This window comes from Lissotriton vulgaris, chromosome 1_1 (genome assembly GCF_964263255.1).
Source record: "Lissotriton vulgaris chromosome 1_1, aLisVul1.2, whole genome shotgun sequence".
In the NCBI taxonomy this organism is placed as follows: domain Eukaryota; kingdom Metazoa; phylum Chordata; class Amphibia; order Caudata; family Salamandridae; genus Lissotriton; species Lissotriton vulgaris.
The window spans coordinates 1,667,297,416-1,667,313,394 of NC_141685.1; the positions used below are offsets into that span (position 1 = coordinate 1,667,297,416).

The 15,979-nt window shown below is 46.1% G+C and overlaps 1 protein-coding gene across 2 annotated transcripts in view; it reads right to left on the reverse strand.

Annotated features, from left to right (window-relative positions):
• The window catches only part of LOC147751019 (uncharacterized), a 355,587-nt gene that overhangs the window by 122,848 nt on the left and 216,760 nt on the right, over positions 1-15,979 (reverse strand). The gene's annotated exons all lie outside the window — the stretch shown is intronic.

Consider the following 15,979-nt stretch of genomic DNA (forward strand, 5'->3'; position numbering starts at 1 on the left):
CGAAAACAGCGCAGATCGCATCCATTAGTAGACTCAGAATTATTCATTAAAAGTTCATTCATTCACAGGGCGCTCTACATTCCTGTCAAATTACATAAATTTGGACTCACGCCAGATGATAGCGGATCCAGATGCGAGATGGTCAGTGCAGATTTCCTTCATCTGACCTGGTCTTGTGGGTTGGTACAATTAATTAATTTTTGAGCTTGTAAAGCGCACTGCTACCCGTAGGTTTCCTGGTGCTGTATAACGCTGAGGAACCCGTCCTGGCTTTCCCTGTGAGATGGTCCCTATTGGGCACCCCCAAGGTGAAACCAGGCATCCCCGGCGTTGATGGGGCCGTTTGTGGAAATTAAGTAAGCTATTGCCCAGAGTTGCTGAGTGGAACCCATGGTTAGAGTGGCACCGAAGGCGAGATTTATCGAGCCCGCAGACATTGGCCCAGCATCCTGCCGTGTCAGGAATTGAACCCTGGTCCCGGGCCGACCTCAGCTTCTGGGTCTGCCACCTCTAACCAGTGAGCCACACTACTCCACAATCCTACTGGCTGGAGTAATACTTACCTTTGGTAATGCTCTTTCTGAGGGATACTCTTTACCTGCAGATTACTCACCTTAGATTATCCCCCAAGCACCAGAATGGATCTGGAAAATTCTGTGGCACCATGCAGCTCTGCCCTGACTTCATACTGCCCCAAAAGTGATGGTGGCGAAGAGATCTACTGTCAGTGTCCACACCGTTGGATGCATGTTTGCAGGATTTTATTGTGGACTTCCCATTCATGGACTTGTTTTAGCACTCAGCTTAGTAGGTACAGTAAAGAGTTGGCCACTCCTGGTATATATTGTGCTAGGAGGTGGACTTTGTGTTTGGTGGCCCAGTTCCATACGACTTGTGCTAGCTGAGATAGCAGTGAATGGGTCCCTCCTTTTTTCCTGAATGTAATACATTGCTGTCACATTGTCTGTTCTTATAAGGAGATTTTCCCTTCTATGTTTGGTAGGACCGATTTGAGAGGTGAACAGTTCCAGTACATTGATGTGGAATGTTTGCTGCTGTTGTGGAGACCTATGTCCCTGTACCGCAATGCCCTCCAAATAAGCACCCCCAACCCACGAGCTATGCATCCGTTGTGATAATCATCTGCGTGATTGGGTCCCTGAAGGCTCTTCATATTTGTGTGTTCCACCTTTGTAATGCCGGATGAACCTTGGGTGAAACCAATACTAGATCCTATATGTTGCCCTCCACTAGGGATCAGTGCGATGCTGAGCACTTCTGTAGGGGTCTTGTATGTAGTCTTGCATGTGGAACTATTGCTATGCAAGAAAACCTCATACCTAGAAGGCGCATCACTTTTTCAGCCACTTAGTCACCTAACCGTCAAAACAGAGCCAGTTGGTTCTTGAGATGGAGAACCCTCTGGGAATTTGGGGTAAGCTTTTCCTGTGATCAAACTGAGTACGACTCAAGATAAGGTTGTATATGGAGGGGTTGTAGATGAGATTTGGTGGCACTGATGGTAAATGACAATTGGGGTAAGTGGTTTATTGGGCTTGATGTCTTATCGACATTTTAGTTTGCTGGAACTTCTAATCAGCCAATCACCCAGATAAGGAAAGACATGCATGTTTTCCCTTCTCAGTTTGTCAGCTACTATAGTTAAACATTTTGGTAATACACATGGAGCTGTTTCTTCGAATGGTAGAACTTTAAAAACATAGTGACGTTCATTTACCACAAACCTGAGGTTTCAGCTATATGCTGGATGGATTGGAATTTGAAAGTATCTGTCCTTCAGATCTGATGAAGTCGCCTTTCTGTAGTAGTGATATCACATTCTGTAGTGTTACCATGCTCAAGTGTTCGGATATGATGTACTGACTGAGTGTTCATATGTCCAGTATTGGACGGAGTGACCCATTCTTTTTGGGTATTAGGAAGTATAGGGAGTATACTCCCTTGCCATGATGTTTGAATGGGACTGGTTCTATGGCTTGTTTTTCCAGTAAAGTGTTTATTTCTACTTTTGACAGATGTAGATGCTGTGGAGTTAAGGTGTTTTCATGGTGGGATATTTGAAGGAAGTGGTTTAGCTACAGGCAATATTCCGGACTGATGAAATCTAACACCCATTGGTCGGATGACACCTCTGGCCACAACTGATGGAACTGTTGTAGCCTTCCTTCGATGTATGATGTTTTATCGTGGGGGAGGAATTTGTGGGAGAGTCACTGTTTGGTGGTTGAGGCACCTTTTGTGGGTGTGCCTCTACCTTTTCCTGTATATTTGTAGTCACCTCCTTAATGCCCTCCCCCTGATTGTATGTGTGAGGAATCGGGACTCAGCGCCTGCCTAAAACCACAACTCCCATGATCCCATTCGGTAAGGAGTATTTCAGAGCCCTGGGCGCTAACGCGCATGCGCGTAATTCTGTTCCGGTAGCCTGGTGTTTTGGTTAGGAATCGAGCGGATCGGCTCTTCCTCTGTTCCCGGCTTGAAAAGACTTCGCAGGAGACTTGTTTGCCCGGTACCCCCGCGGTGGGTGAGTAAGGCGCGGCGGCGCCTATTCTGCTGCAAAACGGAGCGTTGTGTGTCGGCCGACCACACGCCACCGTTTATCCGGTGTTTCTGGCTGGTTTGCTCCTGTGGAGGTACATCCGACCTCCTGAGTGTTTAGTAGGGTTGCGGAGCGCGGTGGGTCGACGGGCCACACGCTAGCGTACTTTGACCTCCTGGTGGAGGTCAAGAAGCTCACAGAGTAAAGTGGTGTCGGCTACATACTTCTGTGAGACGGACTTCTTTTGTTAATAGCTCGGAACGCAGTGTGTGGTTGCCACGCGTTACCATAGCTGGGATTCTTCTTTACTTTTGGATTGCCTTTCACTACATTGGGGTTCTGTGGGTTTTACTCTACGCTTCCTCCGTGTGTTTGGCTTAAGGCACATGGTTGTTGTCTGGCAAAGGATTACGAAGGTCGGCAGTGTCAATTAACTGCAGTTACAGAGAACCTTCCATTATTATTTGCTTTCTGCAGGGGAAGAGGTGGATTCCTTTCACTTCAGTTTACTGTATGTTCAAAGACGGAGATCTTGATGCTTTATGTTTTGAAGTGTTCTGTCACTTCATGTCCTTCATGGTGGTCTACTGTGGTGCTACTGGTTCTGAAGTTGAAGGTGTGTGGTTGCTTACAAAGACATTACCCATCATTTAGCGAGAATTTATGAGAGTAGCTATTGCACATGCCTTGTTTAATATTGTTTATATGTTTGTGTCTTCCAGAGCCTTACTTCCCAGCAGACCCTTTCCCTTCCCCTGGTTTTTTCCCTCGCCTACTGGTTCGAATTCCCTGTCTAATAAACAAGGGAGTTGGTAACAGTTGGAGGTGGACCCCTTATAGCAACAACCGGATCCTGTGGAGCGGATTCTTGACAGAATTACGCGCCCACGAATAGCGCTCCACCCGATACGGTTGTTTAGGGGGCCATGGCCACTTTGGATGATGTCCTTCAGGCTTTAGTGGTGGTTCAACAGGAGCTGTTGGCTTCGAAGACAGAGGCAACAGCCCTCAGGGAGAGAGTAGATAGGTTAAAAAGAAACCCTTTGGATGCTTCTTCTGCTACTCCGCAGATTCAGGTCACAGTACCCCCTCCTATTCCGTTGGCTACCCCGGAGAGATATTCGGGGGATCCATCAAAGACCCAGGTGTTTCTGACGCAAATTATGATGCACTTTTCGTGCAGACCGTCATCTTTTCCTTCCAATCATTCTAGGGTGGCCTTCGCTATCTCATATTTGAGCGGTGATGCGGCCAGTTGGGCTGTCCCTTTGGTTCGTAAGGATGATCCCATACTAAATGACTGGTCTGCTTTTCGCACTGAATTTGAGAAAGTATTCGACAGAAGGGCCACCACCTTCAGTGCTGATAGGGAACTAATAGAGTTAAAACAAGGAAGACAGGATTTGGTAACGTATCTTACCACCTTCAACCGATTGGTGGCTGAGACAGCTTGGCCAGAGGAGAAACGGATGTCGCTCTACTATCAGGGGCTACGAGAAGGTCTTAAAGATGTTATTGCCCAAATAGATCCCCAGCCTCTCACATGTACAGATATGATTAACCTATCCCTCCGATTAGATGGGAGACTCACAGAGAGGGGCGGAGACAGACGCAAGGGAGAGCGTAGTTACTATAGATCTGAAAACACCTCCCACGCAAGTAGCAGCTCGACTGAAGTTGGCGGCGAACCCATGGAAATAGGAGCAGTAAGAGCACCTTTGTCTAGAGCAGAAAGGGAGAGCCGCAGAGTCCTTGGCCTTTGTATGTATTGCGGGAAGAAAGGCCACTATGTCAGGGAATGTCCCGTTAAACCCAAGAATACAGGAAATTGGTCCAAGGGCAAGAAGTTGGCAGTGTCCTCAGTTGGTTCTGAAGAAACTGTTACAGGGGTAGTGGAGGACGATAAATGGAAGATTCCTTCCCTTTCGGCCCCTAACATTAAAGATCATGAATCCCATATTCTGCTCCCTATGACAATTGAACAGCGAGATCTGGTCCATGATGTAATGGTAATGGTGGATTCTGGTGCCACTGGGAATTTCGTAGATAGCGGGTTGGTGGCTTTGTTGAAGTTGCAAACAACCCCTAGGGAGTATCCTGAGGAAGTATGGGCGGTGGATGGTAAACCCTTGAAGTCTGGACTTATAACCGAACAGACAGAAATTCTCATTTTGTCCATTCCGGTAAAGGGAGGTACTCATAGAGAAGAGATACGGTTAAACATCATAGAGGCACCCCAGTATGAGGTGATCCTGGGTATGCCCTGGCTGAGTTACCATAATCCCCTAGTACATTGGAGGGAGAAGACACTCCAGTTTTTGGACCCACTCTGTCAGAAACACATGACTGTAAAAACAGAGAATCAGGTTATAGCATTGCTTAATTCATACTGTTTAGCCACAGCAGCTGAGAAAGAAGTAGTTATACCTCAGTGTTACCAGGAATATCAAGACGTTTTCAGTGAGGTTATGGCTGAACAGTTACCTCCACACAGGGAATACGACTGTCGTATTGACCTGGTGGATGGGGCTGTGGTACCTTCCTGTAGGGTCTACGCATTATCAGTTCCTGAAACCCAGTATCTGAAAGAATATTTAGACCACTATGTCAAAATAGGGTTTATTAGACCATCCCGTTCACCTGCTGCTTCTTCTTTGTTTTTCATCTCAAAGGCTAACGGAGATCTGAGGGCTTGTGTGGATTACCGAAGGCTTAACAAGATAACCATTAGGAACAGGTATCCACTCCCACTGATCTCCGTGCTATTGGACCAAGTGCGTAACGCTAACATTTACACCAGACTTGATTTGAGAGGGGCTTACCACTTGGTAAGGGTACGAGCGGGTGATGAGTGGAAGACCGCATTTAAAACCCACTACGGTCTTTATGAGTATCTGGTGATGCCCTTTGGGCTATGTAATGCCCCTGCGGCATTCCAGTTTTTCTTGAATGAGGTGTTGCGTGAACTCATTGATGTATGTGTGGTAGTATATATCGATGATATATTGATCTATTCTGAAGAAGTACGCACACACACTGATCATGCCATAATGGTGTTGCAAAGATTGAGAGAACACAAACTGTTTTGCAAGCTAAGCAAATGTGAGTTTGGGGTTGCCTCTGTTGAGTTCTTGGGGGTAATGCTACATCCTGAAGGCTTACGCATGTCAGATCGGAAAGTCCTAGCAGTCCAGGAGTGGCCCACTCCTAAGAGTTTGAAAGAGGTGCAGAGCTTTCTGGGTTTTGCGAACTATTACAGACGCTTTATAGTGGGGTTCTCACAGACGGCAGTACCTTTAACTCGCTTGCTAAGAAAAGGGGTGGGGTTTCAATGGTCTCCAGAAGCAGACGCATCTTTTGTACGTTTGAAGAAAGCATTCACCTCAGCTCCAGTTTTGGCACATCCAAAAACCACACTCCCCTTTATAGTCGAGGCAGATGCATCCGATGAGGCTGTTGGCGCCATCTTATCGCAAAGAGATCCTGAAACAGGCCAGTTACATCCAGTGGCATATCTTTCTAAGAAGCTCAATCCTGCCGAAAGAAATTATACAATTTCTGAAAAGGAATTGTTGGCGGTAAAAAGAGCCTTTCAAGAATGGCGCCAATATTTGTGGGGAACAGAACATCCAGTGACAGTTTACTCTGACCACCGCAATCTTCAATTTATGAGAACAGCTAGACATCTTACCCAGAGACAGATGCGGTGGATGTTGTTCTTCGCGGAGTACAACTTTGTTATAACTTTCCGTCCTGGTAGTGAAAACAGAAAAGCGGATGCTCTGTCCAGACAGGAGGAAGGAAGTTGTTCCATGACATCCACTGAGAAATCCATTGTGGATCCCTCCAAGGTGATCTGTGTTCTTGGTGCTGAAACTTTCATAGAAAAGGTCAGGAACGCTAAACCTCTAGCTCTTTGGGTTTCCTGGGCAGCTGGGGACAACACAAGAAGTCTCAGGCAAGGGTTGCCGTTTGTGAATAAACAGTTGTATTTGCCTTTGGTCGCCCTGCAAAAAGAAGCCTTCAAGTGGTGTCATGTTTCCCCGTTGGCAGGTCATCAGGGGATCCTTAAGACAGTGCATCTAGTGCAGAGACATTTCTGGTGGCCGTGTTTGAGAAAAGACATTGTATCATGGGTATCCCAGTGTGAGGTCTGTGCACGTTCTAAGAATGTCTGTGGAAAGAATAAAGGTAAATTGATGGTTATGCCTACCCCCAGAAAACCGTGGCAAACCCTCAGTCTAGATTTCGTAACTGGGTTGCCTCCTGATCAAGGTAAAACTGAGATTCTGGTTGTGGTTGACAGTCTGACTAATTTGGGTCATTTCATTCCTTGTGTCAACCTTCCCACGGCAGGACAAACAGCCCAGTTGCTTCTCACTGAAGTCATTAGGTTACACGGGGTACCTGAGGTTATCGTATCAGACAGGGGCCCCCAGTTCATTGCAAGCTTCTGGAAACATTGGTGTTCAGCGTTGCATATTAAGTCCTCTTTATCCACGAGTTTCCACCCTCAAACAGATGGGCAGACCGAAAGACTAAATCAGACTCTCAAAAAATACTTGCGATGTTTTGCTTCCCTTGCTCACGATTCTTGGGTGTCCCTACTTTGGATGGCTGAACTTGCTTATAATAATGCTTGGCATTGTTCCACAGGGGTATCCCCTTTTTATGCAACCTATGGGAAGGATGCAAACATTCTTCCAGTATCTATCCCGGATGGGGTATCTGATCAACCCTCAGTATATAGTAGGATGAGAAAGTTACATGTCATCCACAGACAACTTACCAAGCATTTGAATGCGGCAAAGGAGACGTACAAACGGTGGGCTGATACCCATCGTTGCGATGGACCTGATTTCCAGGTGGGTGACAGGGTCTGGCTGTCTACAAAAAACATAAGGTTTAAGTTGCAAAGCATCTTCCATCCTCGCTTCATTGGGCCTTACGTGATCACCAAGAGAGTGAACGCTGTGGCATTCAGACTGAAATTACCAGCCAGTCTTAGAATCCATCCTGTTTTTCACGTCAGCCTTCTGAAGCCTGCCTTGTCCACAGTACGTAGAGCGGTCCCTCCCGTCCTTGTGGCTGGTGGTGAGGAGTACGAGTAGAAGTGCATCCGGGATTCCAAGTGGAGGCGAGGGGTGTTGTGGTACTTGGTGGCTTGGAAAGGTTATTCGGCCGAGGATGACTCATGGGAACCTTGTGGCAATGTGCATGTTCCTGGGGCTGTGAGACGGTTCCATGCCAGATATCCGGCTAAGCCTGGGCCTAGGAGGCGCTGAGGAGAGGGATGTACTGTGAGGAATCGGGACTCAGCGCCTGCCTAAAACCACAACTCCCATGATCCCATTCGGTAAGGAGTATTTCAGAGCCCTGGGCGCTAACGCGCATGCGCTTAATTCTGTTCCGGTAGCCTGGTGTTTTGGTTAGGAATCGAGCGGATCGGCTCTTCCTCTGTTCCCGGCTTGAAAGGACTTCGCAGGAGACTTGTTTGCCCGGTACCCCCGCGGTGGGTGAGTAAGGCGTGGCGGCGCCTATTCTGCTGCAAAACGGAGCGTTGTGTGTCGGCCGACCACACACCGCCGTTTATCCGGTGTTTCTGGCTGGTTTGCTCCTGTGGAGGTACATCCGACCTCCTGAGTGTTTAGTAGGGTTGCGGAGCGCGGTGGGTCGACGGGCCACACGCTACCGTACTTTGACCTCCTGGTGGAGGTCAAGAAGCTCACAGAGTAAAGTGGTGTCGGCTACATACTTCTGTGAGACTGACTTCTTTTGTTAATAGCTCGGAACGCAGTGTGTGGTTGCCACGCGTTACCGTAGCTGGGATTCTTCTTTACTTTTGGATTGCCTTTCACTACATTGGGGTTCTGTGGGTTTTACTCTACGCTTCCTCCGTGTGTTTGGGTTAAGGCACATGGTTGTTGTCTGGCAAAGGATTACGAAGGTCGGCAGTGTCAATTAACTGCAGTTACAGAGAACCTTCCATTATTATTTGCTTTCTGCAGGGGAAGAGGTGGATTCCTTTCACTTCGGTTTACTGTATGTTCAAAGACGGAGATCTTGATGCTTTATGTTTTGAAGTGTTCTGTCACTTCATGGTGGTCTACTGTGGTGCTACTGGTTCTGAAGTTGAAGGTGTGTGGTTGCTTACAAAGACATTACCCATCATTTAGCGAGAATTTATGAGAGTAGCTATTGCACATGCCTTGTTTAATATTGTTTATATGTTTGTGTCTTCCAGAGCCTTACTTCCCAGCAGACCCTTTCCCTTCCCCTGGTTTTTTCCCCTCGCCTACTGGTTCGAATTCCCTGTCTAATAAACAAGGGAGTTGGTAACAGTTGGAGGTGGACCCCTTATAGCAACAACCGGATCCTGTGGAGCGGATTCTTGACAGTATGGGGTATTTTTGGCATAAATAGCTTGGTATCTCCAGGGATGTAATCTTTGAGGGCCCCCTCTGCCTTGGTAGCGCCAAAAGAGCTCTTGATTTGGAGAAGTAGACTGCAAAGCCCCCACTGATTTCACAGTTTGTCTCTTTTTTTCTCTTTTCTAATTGTGTGTTTACTTCTTGGATGAAGAGATGGTCCCTATCAAATGAAAGGTTAAGAATGTTTTGTTGCACTTCTGGCTTAAAGGCTGATATGCGTAACCATGCTTGCCTACAAAGCATAATAGTGGAATTAATGTCTCTTGTCACCGCTATCCAGCGTACACCTTATGCTTGCATTGGAAATCTGTTTACCTTCAGCAACCAAATCTTCTGCCTTTTTTCATATTGTTCTAGCAGGTGTTGTAATAAGTCTTGCATCTGTCCCAGGTAGCCTGTTGTAGCGAGACTGTAGGCAGACTGATTTGCGATTCACCAATGGTGTGCGTGTTCTGTATCCACCCTTTTACACGCTGCATTAATTACTCTTCTGGTCAGGAGGTGGAGCTTCCCCTGTGCCTTGTGATGCTGTTCTCTTCCATGCTGTTGTGACTACTAGGGAGTCCGCTGTATGGTGACCACCTAATATATTGGGTCTGATGGTGAAGTCCTATATTTACCTTCAATTCTTGGTGTAAGCACCCTGGACTTCACTGAACAAGAAATCAGTCTCTTGTTCAGTGGTCATGGGAGTGTATGGTATTCCGCAGCCCTCAGTATGACACTATGATTTGATATGATGAGGTGCCATCAGGTGGATAGGTTTTTGTAGGAATTGGTGGCTGTAGGTCTGCGCCTGGTCCGTCGTTTATATTCATTAATCGCAGACCGAAAGCCTTTCTTTAGTTTTGATACCTTTTGACCTTTACTTCATCATGCTTTGACGGGCCACAGAGAGTGTGGCTTTTATGGAATCGGATTCTGCGTTTTCACTAGCGGGTTGATGATCTCAGTAAGAGCATCAAGGTCGACAGCAGTTGTACTAGCAGTTTACCGGTGAGCATTTCACGTGGGCAGGTTTTCTCGAGCAGCATGTATTATTTTTGATTTAAGCGCGGGCGGTTTAACATGGTGTTTTCTTTTAGGTTTTACCCGAGGGAGTAGGCAGAGTGTTTTTTTCGGCATTCCAAGTTCCCACAAGTGCGGCGTGGTGGCAGTACTTGTGAGGTTAGTGACACTTCTATGTTATATCATGCTAAATTCAGCGATGAGTCTCAAAGCTGATTAGAGATTACACTAATATTCAGATTTCTGATGTTCTAGCTTCACGGTTGCACCCCAAAGATTTTGGTTGCTCCAGTTTTGTTAAGCAAAGTGGGATCGTCACATTTGCGAGGTAAGTTTAAACTTGAATGTTTCATCATGCTTTAATTTTTATTCAATGACAATCGCGCTGACATTGTTATTTCATATTTCAGCCCCATGGTCTAGACGCGCATTCTGGGGAGTTCCTAGACAGGATTGGTTATAAGAAACATAGGTGAGCTCGGGTGACTGCCTCGAAGTCTGTGAGTTTGTCAATAGTCATAGAAGGTCCACTTAATTTGAGGTTTTTCTCTTTACGAGTCCCACACACCTTCGCATCAGTTGAGATTTTCCACCAGACCCTTCATCCACATCGTGAAAACTCACTCTGATACACATTTGTCCTGTAGGCATGTGTGAGTCCAACTCGCCATTTCTGACAAAGATCGGAACACATTATTTAGCAGCACCGATGACACAGTTTCTCGGTTTTCTTTTCCCCCTAGGAACCAGTATTGACTTGTGGCAAAGAGTAAGTGGAATTTTATCATAATAACACACTTTTCTTGCACTATTGGTGATGGTTGCACGATACGCTTTTCAGTAATAGAGAAAAGTTAAATTCTAATGCTGATCTCAGTGCGCAGCAATTGAAATTGTTTTCTTTTTCATTGTTTTTTCACAGAATACCCCTGATGAAGGGACCCAGTTTCCCGAAATGGATTGGGTTTTTCAATTCATTGTACAACAAAGTTGTTATGTGAACTGTTGATGTTTACAGAATATTGTTTATTTTGGATGGTAAATAATCGATGATTGATTTAATTGATGATTAATTTCAATAAAATTAATGTTTAATGTAAAAAAAGTCTAAAAACAGTAGTGAGTCTTGAAGCCCTAGTTGCCACTTGGGACTATGCCACTACATCATAGTCTTCCCATGGGTCTGGGCTGTGGACGGTTTGAAAACAAAGACAGGGGTTGGAGGGTCTAAGGGAGTTTAAAGACCTGCCCAGGTTAAAGTCCCCTTGCACATAAATGAAATACAAAAGAACCCGGGGGTCTAGAGTCACAACAAATTTATGCTCTCTGAGGACTATATTCATCAATTCTGTCTATATAGTACTAGAAAAGATAGTATAACAGTCCATTTTAGTTGTATACATACCAACGCAAAAGACCACTAGCAACGGTAGGTGAGACCCAAGATCCAGAAAATGGATTACCATCAGAATTCTTGTTAGTGATCTAATTTTATCATCTGGCCATCCACAGTACAGGGCTGGAACGTCTCTAGATCATAAGAGACTGCTTCCAGTGCCGTCTGGTAGGACTGGGGTCAGACCCACAATCACATGTCGACCATGTGTGGGATCACTAAATGGAAAAATGTGCAGTGCAGAATGTGAAAGTGTAAGGAAGTGATATTAAAAAGAATAGAGGAATTACAATAAGAAAACTTTAATATCTGTAATCCTCTTTCTATTAAAAACCAGAACAGTGCAACGTCACAGTATAAACAAATGACTGTTAAGGGGCCAAGTCAGTCTTGAAACCGAGGGCTTTCCACAACCTCCTCCTTCTATGTAGGTGAGGATGACATTGAAAAGGGGGATTGTGGGTGACAATGTCATAGGGCTTGTAGCACTATGTTCAGTAGCCACTCAGATTCTGGCTGTGAGAAAACCACATTTTTTGCATGTCTTCTGGATGCGTGCTTATGGTGCCTTTTTTTGCACGTACTTATGGAGACCTTCAAAAAATGTAGCTTTCTTCCTGTTGCCCTAGTTTAAGCAAATTTTCCCCGCTTCTCTGGCCAAGTTGGTGTGGGCTAGGAAGGCACCTTTTTCTTTGTTATGGTCAGAACCTGGGTTTTTTTTCCATCGAAGATGGACCTTGTTCCATTTCTTTTGTCAGTGTCGATGAAAGTCTCGATTCAGAGTGGCTCAACGTCTAGCATTTCTTTGGATTAAATTGCTTTTCCGGAGGCAAGACCAGGTTTGCTTTCTTTGACATCGATGCATGTGGCTGTTTTGGTACAGATGTGGTGTTGGCTCCATCCCCAGGTTTTGGCTTGTTACCCTATCAAGATCAAACCTTCTCATCCGTTCTCGGCTCCGAGGCCCACTTGCAGTGTCGACCAGAGTCCGAGGACTGTGGCACATCATGGCGTGCAGGGGAGGTTTATATAGTATTTTATTTATTCAGGGTGGGTCAAGAGTACTCACGGCCCTTGGAAACATATTTTTTCTCAGGCCCGACCCAGGTACTGGAGTGTCCTGCATTGCCTCCTTGGCCTGCACTTCTGTCTCTTCACCCCACTGGATTCGTCAGACGCAGTGTAGTGGGGACTGACGATGACATACCCCCCTCCAGTTGGTATTTCAGCATAGATCTCACCCTCGCTGTGTGATCCTTCAAATGAGAACTCTGCCATCTGCATATTATGTGCTAGGCGCCGATCCAGTCTGCTTCGCAGTTTTTTCTTGTTCTTGAATAGGTTGCACACTTCGCAGTCCTGTTCTTTGTGTTCTGGTGATAAGCACAGGTTACAGACATTGTGTATGTTTGAATAGGTGTATTTTGCCCTGCACCCATGGCACGGTCTAAATAAACTTTCCTTTTTTTACTCCGTTAACCAGATATGAGCATTTGACGGGTGTGGATGGCGAAGATGTGAAGGTTTGGTGCTTTCCATCAATCATTACACGGTTTCAATGTCTATCAGACATTGTTCTCTGTTGTTGATCTGCTGGATCCATTATTCATCCAAGGCCGCCTGGATGTCGAAACTCTAGAGCTTAGACGTAGCCAGTCTGAACCAGATGGTGGAATAAAAACAATCTAACAAACGAGCTGTTGAACAAGTGCAATACCTTGAAGAGGAGGAGATACGATGCACGATGTCGACCATAAAGACTTTCACAAGAAAAACAACTTGCAGAGTCCATGTTCAACACTGGATGGCAGGAGTGTGAATAGCATGAGTATCTGCAACCAACACATGCTACGTAGAGATGATTACCAAAGTTAAGTAACATGTTCTTCTGATACATACTATAACTGCAGATCCTTCATCTTAGAATATATACAAAGCAGTAACTCCAAGGCAAAAGGCCTGTTAAGTGTCCTTCTTGCCGGACCTGGCTGTAGAGACAGTAGTGCTTTGAGAACATATGCACCAATGGCCCTGTAATAGGCTAACAGATTTGAAAGACAGGCTCCCCTCGCACCAATGACGTGGTATTGCTTTCACCCTGGTGGAATGGCCCCTCAGATCTTACAGGGGTTGCTTCTTGGCCAGTGCTTAGCAGATGCATACACTAAAGGAATGCCAAGTTAAGGTACCACTTGGAGGAAGACCAGGGTAAGGTCCCACTGGGGTATCATAAATAGATTGGGAGGAAAAGGGAGTGTAAAACCTTGAATAAATTGCATCAAAACAGACGTTCTGGACAAGATCCGTAGCTACAGAAAATGTAGGCAGCAGAAAGGACTCATAAGGTTTTATGCAGGATGGCATACATAAGTATCTTGTTCCAATTCAGTCAGAATGGATCTCTCAGCAAGTGCTCTCACGCTATTCCAATGCACAAAATTGTTGACACTGCACCTTCAACTATGGCAAAAATATCTAGCCAAGGCTCTCCCCAGTGGGCTAAGATGCCCAGCGCCACCTTGGAATGTAGATGTAACTTTTGATTCAGATGCCAGATGGTTGGTGACGTATTGTGATGCTCCAGCCACCTCCAGGACCCCACTCCACCTTGTCTGTTGCAATATCAGATGGTGGTGTTATTGTCTGACAGCTTGAACCAGCCCCTAGTGATGCGTCCACTATCACTATTGGCTCTTGGAAGGAGAGTAGCTTGCTGCAGACAGATTATGGCCAGTCAGCAACCGCTCGAAATCTTGTGTCATCTCCTCAGTGACCTGGATAGTATTAGAAAAGCAGTCCTGATGCTTAGGCCTTCTGGTACTTTAGGTTCCACTGCAGGGTTCTCTTGAGCTACCTGGCATAGTTGACCAGGAGGATTCAGGTTAAAAAGGCCAAGAAACCTCAGAGCCACCCTCACTGGGATCCAGGATTGAGCCTGAAATACAAAGATCACTGCCCGATTACCCCAGACTCGTCACAGTGGAGGAAAAGCCTTGAACGTCAGTGTCCAGGTTCACGCCAATGAATGGAAGCCTCTGTGATGGATCAGGTGTGATTGTCATTTATGGTAAACTAAAATGTTGTTAAGAGTTCTGCTCTCGCCTGAAGGTGGTTGGCAAGCCCATCTTCAGAAGCCAGTCGTATATGTATGATAATACAAGAACTCCTACCTCAGACGATGGGCATCAGTCACCATCAATTTTGTGAACACGCAAGGCACCCTGGTGAGGCCCAAGGAGAGCATGGCAATCTGTAAATTCTTCTAGCTCCCCTTGAATCGCAGGTGTGACTTCCGGTTGGGAATATGAGAATACGCATCTTGCAGGTCCAAGACCCTATTCACACTCCTAAATCCAGGCCAGAAAGGATCTGAGCCAATGCGAGCATTTTGAATTTGTCCTTCTGTAGGATGGTGCTTAGCGATTAGGGGCCCAAGATAGGCCTGAGGGCCCGGTCCTTTTTCAGAATGAAGAAATATATGGGGTGACAACAGTTTTTCCCCAATCCGGTCTATGACACCCTTAGGGAGAAACAGGCGTAAATCTTACTGCAGGATCAATAAATTCTGCTCCAAAATTCATTTTGGTGAAGGATGAATACTGGTGGAGGAGAGGAAAGGTAGGGCACAGCCCTTCTGAGCAATCTACAAGACTTCTGTAGGATGTGATAGATAGCTAACCTGGGAGGAAGTGTTGAAACCTACCCCCACCAGTTGAGAATGAGACACTGAGTTGAGGCTGGTGACCCTGCTGGCCTGTGCACTGCCGGTTCTGCGTCTGCAGTCCTGAAAGGACCAAGCTGTATGCAGCATCACCCACTGGGAAGACCGTTGATGTTTATATGCCAGCCCCCTCAACAGCCCCCATATGTTCAGAATTAGGGGGGGGGGCAAGGGGAGGAGGGAGCTGTCGCAACACCAATACTATACTGCCAATGCAGTCCATGATATCCAAGCCTGCTCTGACTATTTACTTGGTTGACTTCTGCCTGTCATGGATAGTATGAGCAGAAGAAGCTGCAAGGCCCTCCAGGACTGCTGGCGATATATTGCTGGCTATGTTCAAAAGGACATGTGTATAACAGCCTAGACAGACAGACTGCATTCCCAGACACAGTGTAATGCTGGTAGAAGAAAAAATATGTTTGACAACTGCACCAATTTTTCTTGATTCCTCTTACTGGTCAAAACCTGTACAATGAAACTCTCCAGAGTACAGTGCTTGGTGCACACATCTAGGTTACCAGGTGCCAGTCTAGGTCTCCTGACCACTTGGCAAATAACAGGTGGGCAGGAACATGGTTTCGACCAGGTAGCAACCAAACTGTCTGTGAGGGAGTCATTAAATGTACGCAAGGGATCAGACATTGCTAGCCCAGGTTTCAAAACATTTGCCTTAGACTCACAGAACAGCAGCTGTAACTCCAGTAATTCAACTGCCCTCAAAACCACTCCTGTAAATGAGGCACTTTCTTCTGTTGGTGGTCCAGGAGGTGAGTTAAGTGCTATCTCCAGAGAGCTACCAAGCTTGCTGGCGTTTTGAAAATCAAGGCAAAAGGTATCATCAGTATAATGAGGGGAAAGCA